Below are 13,321 nucleotides of genomic sequence, written 5' to 3'. Positions count from 1 at the left end.
AATCTTGACTAGCTGGGGATATCAATCCCGACTCTGCTTGGGAAACCACCCACCACAGACACTTCCGCTGGGAAAACTGCAACCTTCAGGCCTGGCGACTGGGGAAGCATCGATCTGAAACCTGCTGGGGGATAACCATCCGGACCCTGTTGGGGAAGCTACAGACCTTGGATCTGCTGTGGAGTTAGTCCTCACGACTCTGCTTGGAGGGATGAGGAAAGTCTGGTACTGGACACCCGTCGATTCGCCGAACCTTGGTATTCAATATCCAATTCCAATATCAGCTTTCCACTTTTGAGAGTTCCCAGACTCGTCTGGACCTTTTCTGCTCCATCATCTTGTATTCCAAACCGCTCCGTACTCGACGGAGAGCGAACCCCTGGGATTTATACAGACTTTTCAATCCTCCGACTTTGAAGAGTCTTCTTGATTAATTCCAAGGATCGTCGTACGTCCTTCGCCGTCTCTTCACCGTTCCTTCCTCCATTTCTTCCTCCATTTGTCCCTGACGGGACTCCGTGGGGACTGTTTTGTCAACAGCTTCCACATCACAACCTGCAAGTGAGGGAAAATACCTAACAGCACCTGCAAAAGAGATCGTTAGATAAAACCGTGCCCCAGGCGTGTCAAGATTTCAACACTTGGGTCACTCAACCTTCCGAATAAGATTTCAAACTTTCAATCTTATAAGCATGCATTGGAAGGGACCTGTATGTCTTAAAAATGCAAGATTCTTTATCAAATTAATCGGGTGTTTTTGCAATCAAAGCGGTAATGAAAAACAAAAACAAAAATTATTTGACTGAATATGCATTTTATTGATTTGAAAAGTGTGGCTCAAATTGAGCAATACAAAGAAGCAATTCCTGAAAAGAGGTAATTGCGCACAAAAGGAAAAATCTATCCTAATGGCAATGTGAAAGCCGTGATCTCATCGAGTTCCAACTCGGTTACACCCCATATGTCCTCAGACTCTCCGTACTTTCTGCCTTCTGAACAAGACGATTCTGACTGATCCCCACCGGGTATTATCCATGGTGCTTTAACCAAAGCGCAAACGATTATGCCAGACGCAGTTGTTCGTTTCAATCCCTCTTTTGCCTGGACCGCCCTTTCGGGTTTTCGGTCCACCGGGATACCCTTTTTTGCCTAAGTCGCCTTTTCAGGTTTTCGACTTGCCGGGTGTACAATTTTTCTTTTTATCCCTAATTTTTGCCCGAACCATTCTTTCTGTTTTTTGGTTCGCCGGGATGCCCATTTTTGCCTGGACTATTTTGTTCTTTTCGTCCAGCGGGTCTCTTTATACGAAGTATTTTTTAACTGCGTCCGCATTCACAGGGGATGGGAAATCTTCGCCATCCATGGTCGTTAACAACAAGGCTCCGCCAGAGAAAACCTTCTTGACCACGAATGGACCTTCATAATTGGGTGTCCATTTGCCCCTTCGATCGTTTTGAGGAGGAAGGATCCTTTTCAGCACCATATCACCCACGTGATATACCCGAGGTCGTACCTTTTTGTCAAAAGCACGCTTCATCCTTTGCTGGTATAACTGCCCATGACAGATGGCTGCTAGCCTCTTCTCTTCAATTAGGCTTAACTCTTCGTACCGGGTCCTTACCCATTCTGCCTCTTGCAACTTCACATCCATCAGGACTCTCAAAGAGGGAATCTGAACCTCAACAGGTAATACCGCTTCCATTCCATACACCAATGAGAAAGGAGTTGCCCCAGTAGATGTGCGCATCGACGTTCGATACCCATGCAATGCAAACGGCAACATCTCATGCCAGTCTTTATAGGTTACCACCATTTTCTGCACAATCTTCTTTATATTCTTGTTGGCTGCCTCAACCGCCCCATTCATCTTCGGACGATAGGGAGAAGAATTGTGATGCTCAATCTTGAATTCCCGGCACAGCTCTGCCATCATCTTGTTATTCAAATTAGAACCATTATCAGTAATGATTCTCTCGGGAACCCCATATCGGCAAATGATGTCTCTCTTGAGAAACCTGGCAACGACCTTCTTCGTCACGTTCGTATAAGAGGCTGCTTCTACCCACTTGGTGAAGTAATCAATAGCCACCAATATGAACCTGTGCCCATTCGAAGCCGTAGGCTCAATCTTCCCAATCATATCAATGCCCCACATAGCAAACGGCCATGGAGACGACATTAAACTCAATGGATTCGGAGGCACGTGCACCTTATCAGCATAAATCTGGCATTTATGACACTTCCGCACGAAATTAAAACATTGGGCCTCCATTTTCATCCAATAATAACCTGCCCTTAGCATTCACAGGGGATGGGAAATCTTCGCCATCCATGGTCGTTAACAATAAGGCTCCGCCAGAGAAAACCTTCTTGACCACGAATGGACCTTCATAATTGGGTGTCCATTTGCCCCTTCGATCGTTTTGAGGAGGAAGGATCCTTTTCAGCACCATATCACCCACGTGATATACCCGAGGTCGTACCTTTTTGTCAAAAGCACGCTTCATCCTTTGCTGGTATAACTGCCCATGACAGATGGCTGCTAGCCTCTTCTCTTCAATTAGGCTCAACTCTTCGTACCGGGTCCTTACCCATTCTGTCTCTTGCAACTTCACATCCATCAGGACTCTCAAAGAGGGAATCTGAACCTCAACAGGTAATACCGCTTCCATTCCATACACCAATGAGAAAGGAGTTGCCCCAGTAGATGTGCGCACCGACGTTCGATACCCATGCAATGCAAACGACAACATCTCATGCCAGTCTTTATAGGTTACCACCATTTTCTGCACAATCTTCTTTATATTTTTGTTGGCTGCCTCAACCGCCCCATTCATCTTCGGACGATAGGGAGAAGAATTGTGATGCTCAATCTTGAATTCCCGGCACAGCTCTGCCATCATCTTGTTATTCAAATTAGAACCATTATCAGTAATGATTCTCTCGGGAACCCCATATCGGCAAATGATGTCTCTCTTGAGAAACCTGGCAACGACCTTCTTCGTCACGTTCGTATAAGAGGCTGCTTCTACCCACTTGGTGAAGTAATCAATAGCCACCAATATGAACCTGTGCCCATTCGAAGCCGTAGGCTCAATCTTCCCAATCATATCAATGCCCCACATAGCAAACGGCCATGGAGACGACATTAAACTCAATGGATTCGGAGGCACGTGCACCTTATCAGCATAAATCTGGCATTTATGACACTTCCGCACGAAATTAAAACATTGGGCCTCCATTTTCATCCAATAATAACCTGCCCTTAGCATTCACAGGGGATGGGAAATCTTCGCCATCCATGGTCGTTAACAACAAGGCTCCGCCAGAGAAAACCTTCTAGACCACGAATGGACCTTCATAATTGGGTGTCCATTTGCCCCTTCGATCGTTTTGAGGAGGAAGGATCCTTTTCAGCACCATATCACCCACGTGATATACCCGAGGTCGTACCTTTTTGTCAAAAGCACGCTTCATCCTTTGCTGGTATAACTGCCCATGACAGATGGCTGCTAGCCTTTTCTCTTCAATTAGGCTCAACTCTTCGTACCGGGTCCTTACCCATTCTGCCTCTTGCAACTTCACATCCATCAGGACTCTCAAAGAGGGAATCTGAACCTCAACAGGTAATACCGCTTCCATTCCATACACCAATGAGAAAGGAGTTGCCCCAGTAGATGTGCGCATCGACGTTCGATACCCATGCAATGCAAACGGCAACATCTCATGCCAGTCTTTATAGGTTACCACCATTTTCTGCACAATCTTCTTTATATTCTTGTTGGCTGCCTCAACCGCCCCATTCATCTTCGGACGATAGGGAGAAGAATTGTGATGCTCAATCTTGAATTCCCGGCACAGCTCTGCCATCATCTTGTTATTCAAATTAGAACCATTATCAGTAATGATTCTCTCGGGAACCCCATATCGGCAAATGATGTCTCTCTTGAGAAACCTGGCAACGACCTTCTTCGTCACGTTCGTATAAGAGGCTGCTTCTACCCACTTGGTGAAGTAATCAATAGCCACCAATATGAACCTGTGCCCATTCGAAGCCGTAGGCTCAATCTTCCCAATCATATCAATGCCCCACATAGCAAACGGCCATGGAGACGACATTAAACTCAATGGATTCGGAGGCACGTGCACCTTATCAGCATAAATCTGGCATTTATGACACTTCCGCACGAAATTAAAACATTGGGCCTCCATTTTCATCCAATAATAACCTGCCCTTAGCAGCTTCTTTACCATTGCATTCCCACTGGCATGGGTACCGAATGATCCCTCATGAACTTCTTTCATCAATTGGCTTGCTTCTTTATCATCAACACATCTGAGCAAGACCCAATCAAAATTCCTCTTATACAAAATCCCATCCTTATTCAGGTAGAACACCATGGCCAACCTCCGCAGAGTCTTTCGATCCTTCTTAGATGCTCCTTTAGGATATTCTTGAGTCTCTAGATAGCGTTTGATATCATAATACCACGGCTTCTCATCATCAGGCACTGTATCAACAGCAAACACATAAGCCGGTCTATCCAGACGACCTACCTCAACACTGGGGAACTGATTCCACCACTGCACTTTAATCAAGGCAGCCAGAGTAGCCAAAGCATCTGCCAAAGGATTCTCTTCTCTGGGCACATGATGCAACTTCACCTTGGTGAAAAACGTCAACAATCTCCTCGTATAATCCCGGTATGGAACTAAATGAGACTGATGCGTATACCATTTTCCGTTAACTTGATTAACAACCAGAGCTGAATCTCCATATATGACGAGGTTCTTGATCCTCAAATCAATCGCCTCTTCAATCCCCAATATGCAGGCTTCGTATTCAGCCACGTTATTGGTGTACTCAAATGTTAGTCGGGCAGCAAAAGGAATATGGGATCCTTTCGGCGTAACCAAAACAGCACCAACACCGCTACCATTCACGTTAACGGCCCCATCAAACATCAGAATCCATTCGGATTCAGGGTCAGGCCCCTCCTCCAGGATTGGTTCCTCGCAATCTTTCGATTTGAGAAACATGATGTCCTCATCAGGGAATTCAAACTTCATCGGTTGATAATCATCAATGGGTTGCTGGGCGTGGTAATCAGACAATACACTCCCCTTAATCGCCTTCTGAGAGGTATACTGTATATCATATTCGGTCAAAATCATTTGCCACCTCGCAACCCGTCCGGTCAATGCTGGCTTTTCAAAAATGTACTTGATTGGATCCATCTTGGAAATCAACAAAGTGGTATGAACCAGCATGTACTGCCTTAATCGGCGAGCAGCCCAGACCAAAGCACAGCAAGTTTTCTCGAGCAGTGAATATCTTGTTTCACAGTCGGTAAACTTTTTGCTAAGGTAGTATATGGCATGCTCTTTTCGACCAGACTCGTCATGCTGCCCCAATACACACCCCATAGACCCCTCGAGGACTGTCAGGTACAGAATTAACGGTCGTCCCTCCACAGGACGCATCAGAATCGGAGGCTCCTGCAAATACTCCTTTATTTTTTCAAATGCCGCTTGGCAATCATTATTCCACCTGACCGTTTGATCTTTTTTCAACAACTTGAATATTGGTTCACACGTGGCTGTTAGATGAGATATGAACCGTGAGATATAGTTCAATCTACCTAAGAAACCACGAACCTCCTTCTCTGTTCTCGGTTCAGGCATTTCTCTTATTGCTTTTACTTTCGCAGGATCAACCTCGATTCCTTTCTCACTTACAATGAACCCCAGCAATTTACCGGACCGCACTCCGAAAGTGCACTTGTTCGGATTCAACCTCAGTTCGAACTGTCTCAAACCGGTCCAACAGCTTGGCCAGATCCACCAGATGCCCCTTCTCTGCTTAGGACTTTGCTATCACGTCATCATCATAGCATTCAATTTCATGATGAATCATATCATGAAACAAAGTCACCATGGCTCTCTGATACAGGCACTGGCGTTCTGCTTCTCCAGAGGACAGTCTTCTCTCCATGGTAGCTTGTTCACAACGACATTGGTATCCGACCCTGGCATATCCTGACACGACCAGGTGAAGGTATCCACATGCTCTTTCAACAGGGCTACCATTCTGCTTTCGACTTGCCCCTGAAGCGGCCCCAATTTCACTTCCCTTCTGACCTCGGCGGTGCTTGGAATAACAATCTTAATCCGCTCCTCATGCGGCTGAATCACCTTCTCCTTTTATTTTAACAACCTGGCTAATTCCAGCAGATCACAATCTTCTTCGCCTTCTTCTTCGGCATGATAGATCGGATTGTCGAAGTCATACAGAGGTGTAACCAAATCGTTATCAATGAGATCCGGAGAATTATTTTTTTTGAAGTCGGAACGAGACAGATCAAAAGGGGAAAAATGAAAATAAACATTGCCATTTTTATTTGTTTTTAAACTGCAAAAATAAATGAAAAACAGGGAACACCGCTTTTAATTGAAAAACATCCATTTATTAATGATGCAGAAATGTTGCAAAATGAAACATGAGGTGGCCCTTACAATGAACCATTACGTGTCGGGCAACACGCATGGCTTTCATGCAGATAAAACTGAAAACAAGAAATATTACTCTTCCAGACGAGCGACAGTGATGATCTTTTTTAGGCCTTCCAGTCTCCTGGTACGCACGATTTTATCCACGGCTCCAGTTTACAGTCACTGTCAGTCTCTTCCCCCACCGCACAGACGCGATCTGAATTTTCAACGATTACACCCCCCATCACCTGACCATGCGCCGACATTGGATCGGCATTAACATTCAATGACAGTGTAAAATTGAGGGCCTTGGAATCCACCAGGTCCTGTACAGTATGCTTAAAAGCTCTACAACCCTCAATGTTATGCCCAGACGCACCAGAATGGAATTCACACCTGGTGTTCTCATCATAGTTAGGTGGCCTCTGATCAGGTTTCAACGGAGTCAACATCCTCAATTGTACCATTCCGAGATCTTTCAACTTCTTCAACAAAAGAGCATACGGCATGGATGGCCTATCAAAATGACGATCAACCCCCTTTCCTCTCACTTGGCTCCCAGCTCCTTGTGCCCTCTGTGGAGTTGGCTGATGTCGCTGACGTACCGACTGATTACCAATATGAATCATTACCGCAGCAGTGTGCTGGTAGTACCGATTCCTACCGTGTCCTCTCTGGGCATACACAACACTCGATTCACCCTCATTCTTGCGCTGGTCATTACCAAAGGATTTCTTCGGTCCAGACGACGAAGCGTTTCCCGGTATTTCCCCCTTCCTCAGCCAGTCTTCAATCCTCCCCACCTTCTCGGCGATTGCTTTCTGCCCCAAGGCGAACTCTTGCATGATATTGATCTTCTCTTTCAGCTCGAGAATGTCGGCGTTAGGCGGATTCATCATTCCTGTGTCAATCAAACAGGTTAGAAACTGACACCTGCAAAACAAGAAGACAAGTTATTATGATCATGCATGAATGCAGTGTCCATCCACATGAGGGACACCTTGTCTCTTGATCCTAGCTTCATCGAGACAGATAATAATCCGGCAACAATATTCTGACATTCAGCATTTGATTCCCTCATACAGATCAGAAATATATGATTTAGCAAAATACCCCCAACCATGTGTGTGTTTGTGTGAGTGCATACGGTAAAGCAAATAAAGCTTGAAGATCAATCACTGAATGAAAATCACCATCACATAACAAAATGCACAATAAGTGCCATAGTCATACATCAAATCAGATACAAATCTCCAGAATCAGGAAGGAAATACAAGCAAATGAATTCCGTCAATAGGCCTGACGGTAATCCACAAATAAGAAAGGCTAGCCTGATGAGGGTCCCACAGAAGACCTTATCTCATCAACCATCTTCGCGAACTCTGCGACGAACCTGAGCTCGGTGTTCTCCTGCTGTAATCTCCCCACCTCTTTCTGGTGAATCTTCATCTGCCTGAAGTAGTGATCTCTCTCATCAATGTAATGATCTCTCTCGGCGATGATCTTCGCTTTCTCTGCTTCCCATTCTGCAGCAAGGACTCTGGCTCTGTCGTCCCTCTGATCTCTCACGAGGATTTGCCTCCTCTTCTGATCTTCAATAACCTTTGCAGCCTTGGCTAGCTTCTCCTTAGTGATGTCGTGCTCTCTGGTAGATGATGCTAAGGCTTGGCTAACCTTCCCATAGTAGGCAGTATCCATCTCAAAGCGCTTTGCTTCCAGGGCATGTCGCTTGTCTTGATCTTCCATCCTTACTCTAATCTCCTGATTAGTCGCCTGAATTCGAGCAACAGTCATCTCCAATTCCGTCTTCTCCGCAAGCAACTGATCTCTGGCCCTCTTCATCTCGAGGAATTCTTCCATACTCACTGAAGAAGGAGATTCCTCAACCAACGGATACCAAGGATCACCTCCCGGAAATGGTAGAAGTGTGAGCTCTATCCTCTTCCGCAACCAATCATCAAATAGAGGAAAATACCGACAGTTGACCTTGCCAAAAGGAACTTTACCCTTTCTCTGAATATTACGCCATGCCCCAGACACCTGCTCTAGCTTGGCCTGATTGCCCTCAGCTGAGAAGTAAAAAGACTCCTGAATCTCTCGCTCGAGAGGAGGAACCTCCATGGCAAACCCCATCTGTCTCCTAAGAAGCGTCGGGTTATAATTAACGCAACCCTGAACACCTATGAGAGGTGTAACACCTCAAAATTTGCCCTCCTCTCTTGGGACTAGCTTAACATATTGCATTGCATTTTTTAGGTCATTAGACATTGCATATTGCATATCATGTGGTTACATTGTGCAAGTCATCCTCCTAAGTCTTGATCAGGAGATGAAGAGGTCATGATGCAAGCTAGGGTTTATGGACTGATCATTAACTATCTAAGGATGTATGGTACAAATTAGGGTTTCATGGTTTCTCAAGGAGGTTGAGCTTGATCTTGGTTGCTATGATACATCTTCATCATCATGGTCTTGTTATCATCCAAGAGATTCAAGAGATTGATCAGATACTTTGAGATTAGGGTTTTGACCACTGGTCAACCCTAATCAGTCTAATCAGTTGCATTGGGCCAATCAGGGCATGGCATGGAGATGGGGTCTACAATGGATATGGAGATCATTTCATGTGATTATTTTGAGCTTATGAAAGCTAGGGTTCATCATTGAGCCATTTCATCAGGAGTTTGAGGCTCAGCTTGATTAGTGCACAGTCAAATTCATCTATTAATTGAAAAAGTCAACTGTGGTCAACTGTGCTTGATTTTATGGATTTGGAGGTGGGAGAGGGTTTGATATACTTCATTCATGTCTAAACAAGTTTCATTTTACATTTCAAAGATCAAGAATAAAGAAAATAAAGTCAGGAGAAAAGTTGCCAAAAATAGAAAGTGACTTGTAATGAAAGTTTCCAAAAATGGAAAGTTTTTCACTTCAAAATTACATGTCCAAAAATGCTTCAAATGAAATTTTGTTCAACATGAAAGTTGTAGATCTTGCTCTCACCTTTCCAAAAAGTCCAAGAACTTGAATTTCCCATGTATGGTTGACAAGTTATGGTCCAATCATTTTCCAAAAATGCCTAAAATCAAAGTGGCATAACTTTCACATGGAATGGCCAAAATGGATGATCTTTCTTTGAGCAAATCCCATTTCACATGTACTTTCATGATGTATGATCTAAATTCATCAAAAATAAGCATGGCAAAAAGTCATTTTTCAAGTGAATTCATTTGTATTTTTGGTGTGAAATGGTGAATTTGAGAAATACAAGGCATTTGCACATGGAACCTTTTCTAACACTTCACAAGTGACAATTAGGACTTGTTTGAGCTGTTATTTGCTGTCATATTGGCTTGATTTGCAAAAGGACCATTTTGCCATTTCACTTAAAAATGCAATTATGCTAATCACTCTCAATTTGCTAATTTGGATTAAGGAAGTGGATTAGGCATTGGTATATAATGTTAACTGTAACAGGAAATGCTAATCACTTCACACTTCTCAAGATTCTAACAAACTTTTTCATCCAATTCTCTCAAATTCTCCAAATTTCTTCCAATTTTTTTTCAACATTTCTCCATGAAATCTTCATCAATTTGGATGATTCTTGCTCGATCCATGCTCCATAAACCTTGAGGAAGAACTGTTTCATTGAATTCGTGGCCAAAGAGTGAAGAATTCCAACTGTCCAAAGCAAGATCAATCATGGCAATTTCTTGATTCTTCGATCTGGTGTTGTTTTGAGCTAAGACCTGTACTCCATTCAACTTCCATAGCTTGGATCCTCATCTGTTTCACCTTCTTTCACCTGGAAAAGCACAAACCGAGCACTGCCATCATCTACAAGGTAAAACTCGAATTCCTTAATTGTGTGAATGGAGGTATGGCTTTTGTAGATCGTTCAACATAGATCAACATGCTGCTTGTAGTTTGTGATTTGGTTAAGTGTAGAGAAAGAAATCTGAGTTTGAAGTTTTGATGTGCATTCTTTTTTCATTTGATTTGCCTTGCGTGTTGAGAATTAGGAGAAATCAATTACATATTCGTGATGTGCTAGTTGAGACGGTTCTTTTTGTAGGTGTTTAATTGGCTGCATTATATGGTAAAACACTAATGTCTTGACTGATGTCATGACATGTATATGTGACTACATTGTAGTTACTGCAGGACTAGCTAACACAGGATTATTGAATGCTGTGACATTCATACCTGTCAACAGATACTAAGGAACAGAAGTTCTGTTAGAACTTAGTATGCATTTGCAGTCTGGTTATCAAGGAAGAACCAGACCTGGCATAAGGCCTACTGACTGAATGTCAAACTGGATGTTGTGACATTCATCATTGACAGCAGCTACTGAAGATTAGGCAGAGTGGTGTTCTGCTATACTTCAGCATGTAACTTAGTTTGTTCTTCAAGAGAATAACAGAACTAACTTAAGGCCAAATGTGTAAATGTTAAGTTGGACACTTTGACATTTATTAATGTAAGCTGTTACTGTAGTATGGTCATTTTGATCCTGTACAGGTCAGCAAAATTGTACAGTCTGTTTTCTGGAAAAACAAACTCAGCATATGGACCTTGATGTCAAGCTGAATGTCGTGACATTCATGCCTGACAGCATATGCTAAATTGTAGGTTGTGCAGTTTTCTGTTTCAGCTTTTTCTTGGGCTATTCTTCAGGAAGTCAACAGCTTAGAGAAAATCCAGGAAACCAACAACCAAGCTACAATTAAGGAACCTAACAAATAGCCTATTTGTTAGCACACTAATATGTGGAAATTAGTTAGAATCCTATGTGGCATTATTTGTGGAGGTCTTGAGATATTTTAGGAACTAAATGTGGAGATATTTTAGGAACTAAATATGGAGATATTTTAGGAACTAAATTTGGAGATATTTTAGGAACTAAAAGATTGAAGACCTTGTTTGTAGCAGAAAGTTTCTGCTGATGTTGTAACAGCAAAGGAGAAGTTTGCTGCGATTTCTGAAGGCCCAAATCCACTTGGGTGATTAGGTTATAAATAGCTGATTGTAATCTAGTCTTTGTAAGCCTCTTAGAATGAATTTTTAGGGGTGTGTGTAAGGTAAACCTCCTAATCTGTGGGAAGGTTACCATGTGTCTCTCAGTGGTAAACCTGAGAGTGTTTGTCACTCAAAGCCTGTAGGCAAGAGTGATTATGTTCTTGAATGAAGCTGTGAAGCAAGTTCAAGGTGTTTGCACATTACATTGTATTTGTAGTGATAGGAATGGAAACTGGAGGTTTCTATCTAGGAGTTCCTAGGTATAGATTGCATTGGGTAGGGATTAAGTGATGAGTTGTAAACGGGGGAGTTTAACTCTGAATTGATACTACTAATAGTGGATCTTCTTCCTGGCTTGGTAGCCCCCAGATGTAGGTCATGTTGGACTGAACTGGGTTAACAATTACTTGTGTTTTTACCTTTTGCATGTTATAATTGTGCCAGTTATAAAATAAGGTAAACCTGTAATGCTGTAACAGATGATGTTCAAATCAACAGTAAGACATCATGCTGATAACTATGGAAGAAAACAACTGAAGTGAGTGCTAGGTTTGACTTCTGTTGAGTCTTTCTTCCTGAAGCACAGAACCAGGGGTTCATACATTCTAGGGCGACATAGAATGAGATGTCGTGACATCTGTGAACCTGTGCATATTAGTACAGTGGTTAATAACTATCTTGCTGTATTAGTTACAATGTTAGATCAGATGTCATGTCGTGGTGGATAACATCTGAATTCTGACTACACCAGAATTTCACTTTTGATATAGAGTTTGTAGCATTTGGTTGAGATTCGTTCTTCATCATTTCTGGAAAATTCTGAAATGTTCTTGGTGAAGAACATGATGAATAGTGCGTTTGATCCGTGTAATCCTTTGCCTTTGTTTAAATTCTGTTTGCCGCCAAGCCTTGCCCAATGAAAACGCGCCAACACATAAATGAAGGCGACGTCGTTTTGTGTTTACTGAAGCGTAATTACGCTTTTGCCATTATTCATTTAATTACTTCATTATTTCAATTTCTTTTTCATTTTATATTTCAATTTCATCCACAACTTCAAAAAAATCATATCCAATTCATTTTTTGTCCAAAATTGGTGAGGTTTTTTTTCACCATGCTCCTTATGATGTGTAGATTTTAATGATGATTTTTAATATTTTTGTGCACATGTGGAAATTAAAAATGCCTAGGGATTGTTTGGATGTATGCAAATTGTACATGCTTTGCCATATCACTCATGAAATGCTGATGCTTCCAAAGAAATTCATGAAATTTTTTGTGCTTATTCTGGACTCTTTGCTGGTGATTTTGATGTATGGTTTGTAATTTTTGGATACCTGGTTGAGGAGATATGAATTTTTGATTAGAGGTGTGACAATTTGTGTCACACCAAGCTTGATGAATTTCATGATTTTATTTGCCTTGCTTAGGGATGTTGAATTGAGCCAAAATTTTGCATGATTGAGCATATGTATGTTGAGATCACATGTGGATTTTTCTGGATGTATTGATGGCATTTCCTAATTGATTGGAATTTTCTCCTCTGTTTGGTCATTTTGTGATTTTTTGTGACACATGTTACCATTTGATTTGTGAAATGCTGGTCATTGATTGGATGAATGTGAAATTTGACATGTGAATTCTAGACACATTATAGGTCATTGTGGTTTTAATCCCATCCATTTATCATGTTTTGTCACTGTTTTATGATTGATGGAAGTTGATGATTGTTTTGATGCCTTGTGTTGGCTTGCTTGAACTTGTCTGAACTTTATGAATTTAATTTCCCTACTTCCATTGATCC

The sequence above is a fragment of the Lathyrus oleraceus genome, chromosome 4, assembly GCF_024323335.1.
Source record: "Lathyrus oleraceus cultivar Zhongwan6 chromosome 4, CAAS_Psat_ZW6_1.0, whole genome shotgun sequence".
Taxonomy (NCBI): Eukaryota; Viridiplantae; Streptophyta; class Magnoliopsida; order Fabales; family Fabaceae; genus Lathyrus; species Lathyrus oleraceus.
Note: the sequence above shows the minus strand (reverse complement) of the source record.